We start from the raw sequence: 5,017 nt of genomic DNA, 5'->3' as shown, positions 1-5,017 counted from the left end.
CACACAGACAACTGTGGCAACATAATACGGAGTTGTTCTAGAGTTATTAGCCAATAGGAGTATTTGTAGCACATGACACCATAGTTACCGGGTAGACTGTTCCTGCTGAGAGCATACAAGGAAGGGTTTACTAGACATTGAGTAGAGGTTAACCATAGCTAGGGGATGGGACATCAAAAGACAACATCGATGTTACCAATGTTTTGCAATTGCACACAAAACATTGATACGACTAAACCACTGGTCACAAAATATCGTTAGCACTAAAACATTGGGCCTAATTCAGCGTGGATCGCAACTGCTAAATCGTACGTAGACGGTTGATTGTTGCATACTGCGCATGCGCGAATGCCTCACTGTGATCGGGACTGTGGACGCAGTGACTACACAGACCCATCGCAGAGTGATTGACAGGAAGTACCCTTAGGAGGTGGTGACGGCGGGGGGGGGGGTTTGGAGAAACGCAGGCAGTGCCTGTGCGTTTGACTGGCATTGCAGAGGCGTGCATTAATTAGCCACTGCGATGGCATACGCAGCTTGAGCTCTCACTGCGTGCAGGAAAGTTAGCAATTTACAACTAAGGTTTGACCTGCCGTAATTGTGCAAGGAGCTCCGATGTACTTCGATGTTACTGATGTTTTGGATGGATTGCAAGGTATTACGGATGTGCGAGAGGGGAAGTGGCCGTCTGCATGTTGTCAGTGGGAGTGCTTTGCGATTTCAATTATTAGCATACTTTCACAGCAGAACTGCGTGCTCGATTGCTACCGCGATAGTGATCCTTGCTGAATCAGGCCCATTGGCCACAAAACACTGAAGTTGTCTTTCGATGTTACATCCAGTCTTTAAGATTAGTGCAAGTGTAAAAGTGTATGCACCACCAACTTCCATTAATCCCCTCATCAAATGCCTCTAATGTCCACTCTCCAGTTATACACTTATCCCCATACTTTCCTTCTCAACATTCGGGAGACTTCAAATTTTTCAGGGAGTCCCCAGACCCCAGGAGAGTAGGTGAATCTCCTGGAGAGCATAATGCTGAAATTTGCGGGGGCATGGGGAGGGCGCGCCTGGTTCTGGCCCCAACAGCGGTCAGCTGCATCTCCTCTCAGAGCTTCTCCTACAGGGATGAAAATAAAAGTTGGTAAGTATGCTTTTCCCATATAGTGCAATGCTGGAGTGACGGGTGGAAGGAGGCTGGAGAGACAGGCGGCAGGAGGCTGGAGAGACAGGCGGCAGGAGGCTGGAGAGACAGGCGGCAGGAGGCTGGCGAGACAGGCGGCAGGAGGCTGGCGAGACAGGCGGCAGGAGGCTGGAGTGACGGGCGGCAGGAGGCTGGAGAGACAGGCGGCAGGAGGCTGGTGAGACAGGCGGCAGGAGGCTGGAGGAACAGGCAGCTGGAGGCTGGAGAGACAGGCAGCAGGAGGCTGGAGAGACAGGCGGCAGGAGGCTGGCGAGACAGGCGGCAGGAGGCTGGAGTGACGGGTGGCAGGAGGCTGGAGAGACTGGCGGCAGGAGGCTGGTGAGACAGGCGGCAGGAGGCTGGAGGGACAGGCGGCAGGAGGCTGGCGAGACAGGCGGCAGGAGGCTGGAGTGACGGGTGGCAGGAGGCTGGAGAGACTGGCGGCAGGAGGCTGGTGAGACAGGCGGCAGGAGGCTGGAGGGACAGGCTGCAGGAGGCTGGAGAGGCAGGAGGCTGGAGAGACAGGCGGCAGGAGGCTGGAGAGACAGGCGGCTGGCGAGACAGGCGGCAGGAGGCTGGAGTGACGGGTGGCAGGAGGGACAGGCAGCAGGAGGCTGGAGTGATGGGTGGCAGGAGGCTGGAGAGACTGGCGGCAGGCGGCTGGCGAGACAGGCAGCAGGAGGCTGGAGTGACGGGTGGCAGGAGGCTGGAGAGACTGGCGGCAGGAGGCTGGAGAGACAGGCAGCAGGAGGCTGGAGAGACAGGCAGCAGGAGGCTGGAGAGACAGGTGTCAGGAGGCTTGAGAGACTGGCGGCAGGAGGCTGGAGTGACGGGTGTCAGGAGGCTGGAGAGACTGGCGGCAGGAGGCTGGAGTGACGGGTGTTAGGAGGCTGGAGAGACTGGCGGCAGGAGGCTGGAGAGACAGGCGGCAGGAGGCTGGAGTGACGGGTGGCAGGAGGCTGGAGAGACTGGCGGCAGGAGACTGGAGAGACAGGCAGCAGGAGGCTGGAGAGACAGGCAGCAGGAGGCTGGAGAGACAGGTGTCAGGAGGCTGGAGAGACTGGCGGCAGGAGGCTGGAGTGACGGGTGTCAGGAGGCTGGAGAGACTGGCGGCAGGAGGCTGGAGTGACGGGTGTCAGGAGGCTGGAGAGACAGGCAGCAGGAGGCTAAAGTAAGAGGTGACAGAAAATGGACCCTTTCTAGCCGGGGGGGGGTTGGGTTATGTCACAGCCAGGGAAACCCTATCACCGGGTTCCCCAGCCGAAACATTACTTCTGACCGCTAGTCAGCTCAGGCCGGGGATCCCTGGGGAGAAAAAGCTTCTAAAATCGAATTTTAGTAAATGTGGGATTTGAAGATGGATTTGTACATTCGGTTTGAGGTGAGCTAAATTGAACAACAAATCGAAAGTAAAATCGAACTTTGATAAATATACCCCTTGGTAGCTTTAGTATTTTTTGACAATCGAGTGTCTACGAAAACCAAAGAAAAAATGTAAAAAAATCAGAAACGTCCACAGCTACCCAATTCTCCGCAACATATCAACTATCTGAGGAAGCAGATCTAAGTCTAGAAAAGGTCAATATAGGGCTACCCCTAAATATTGTTTGTTTGGAAAATGTTTTGGTGTATTACTCATTGATGTACTAATGAATAAAAATAACCTTGTGAAGAAAGAAAATTTGAATGTTTTATTTTTTGGACCACCCTAATGTACAGATTGGTCTCCTTATGTACTGGATACAATTTTAATAATTTACCCTATAAATGGTCTATATCAGTGCATCCCTAATAGTGCATGTTTTCCAGATCTCCTAGTTAGTGCACAAGTATATCCATTACTGGCTGGCACATTTTAAAAGATCAACAGGTGGTGCTAATAATTTCATTTGTGACACTAAGGGGATCTTAAAAACATGCAACTTTAGTATTATATGTTATTTCTATTGTGGTCATCATGGTGTGGGCTGGGGAGGGGGGTTTCTAGGCAACCAGAAACCCTCCCTTGCATTTGCCTATGGGCGTATTATGGGCTTATTATGGACGTATTATGGGATTGTCGCTGTAGTGGATGTTAACTTAGACGCTTAATCACTCACATAGGAGGCCACATTCTAGTGGAGATTCTGCACCTGGCATGGGGCTGGTTCAAGTTTCAGTGGTGCGACCAAAGGTGGCGTTTAAAGGCCCTCAAAGTGGGCGTCTCAGTCCCTGCACAGTAAGATGCACGGCTGTACACCAGAGAAGGACTTGTACTGTTATTAGCATAAAGTCGCAGACGCATCACCGGCAATAGGTGCGCACACGGATGCGGCAGCAACTGACTCACAGATTCCTTCACTATATGGGATTAGGAAAAAAAGCGTAACGCTGGTAGACAACAATGATAATTTAATAATCCACAATGTAACACACATGCACATACAAATATAATTAAATGAACCTGATAAGTGTCTTATATAGAAGCTGCTAGAAGTGATTGGGGTGGTAAAAAGTTCCTCCAATATAGCTTCCCTGACATCGTCAGTCCATATAATAAGAAACAATGGATGTAATAAATAAGGATCTCACCCAATCTAAATAAAGTCAGCAATGTCCAATCCACTTGTTAATAAGGAGAAGTATTCCAAATTTGGCCCAGGAGTATCAGAGATGGAGATGAATAAAGTGTACAGTATATGACGTTTTGAGGGTGCTGTGATGTAATTCCCACTTGGGTCCAGACAGCTCACCTCAGCCTGGGATAGTTGCTGTATGATTATTCTTGGTTCGGGTCTCCTGGGACATCTATGGTATGGGCTGTGGCACTGTTGTAGCCGCCGGGACCAGATTGTTTGTCCGCTAAGTCCACAGTCCCCCTCTGCATCGGCAGTCAGCCGGACTGCCTCCGTATGGGGCTCCCGTGTGTGAGCAGCAGGGCTCAGTGCGTTGAAGTGGGAGTCGGGCGCCGAGATGTCTCTGTGTGCGGCAAAGGGGTGTCACAGCTGAGTAACGCCTAAAGTGCCGGTGATGAGAATAGTGGAGGAGATGGCAGTCAATCAAGGACACTGCGTCTTGAATATAGCAGCATGAATGAGGGTAGCCCGTGTACATTAACGCGTTTCTCCGGGACTTTTTCTCCCAGTATCATCAGAAGGAGGGCATGACTGCCAACAGCCAGGCAAAACGTCAACAATCCCGCATCGGATTCTCGCGGGTTTGGACTTTATATAAGTCCCTCCCCATGGTGATCGGCACCATTTCCTTGCTGAGTCCAGGGCTGTGCTGTGCTCCATCCGGGGGGGGGGGGGGGGGTGCTGTGCTGTCCATCCAGTAGTGTGCTGTCCAGGGGCATGCTGTCCATCCAGTGTGCTGTCCATCCAGGGGTGTGATGTCCATCCGGGGGGGTGCTGTCCATTCAGTGTGCTGTCCATCCTGGGCTGTGCTGTCCATCCACGTTGCTCTCCATCTAGAGGTGTGCTGGGCTGTCCATCCATGGGTGTGCTGTCAATTCATGGGTGTGCTGTGCTGTCCATCCAGGGGTGTGCTGTCCATCCAGTGTGCTCTTCATCCAGGGGTGTGCTGTGCTGTCTTGTCCACGGGCTGTAAAAAAAATTCAATAACAGTAAAAAAAAAATAAGTGAAAAAAAAAAAATGTAAAAAGTAGATTATTTTTTTTTGTGCTGTACCCCAGTGTATACATATAAGCACTGTGATGCTGCAGGCCATACCCCCCCCAATGTATCCATGTATGCACTGTGATGCTGCAGGCCGTACCCCCCAGTGTATACATATATGCACTGTGATGCTGCAGGCCGTACCCCCCAGTGTATACATATAAGCACTGAGATGCTG

Source organism: Taudactylus pleione, unplaced genomic scaffold (assembly GCF_031769625.1).
Source record: "Taudactylus pleione unplaced genomic scaffold, aTauple2 ptg000400l, whole genome shotgun sequence".
Taxonomy (NCBI): Eukaryota; Metazoa; Chordata; class Amphibia; order Anura; family Myobatrachidae; genus Taudactylus; species Taudactylus pleione.
This window is presented reverse-complemented; position numbering follows the sequence as displayed.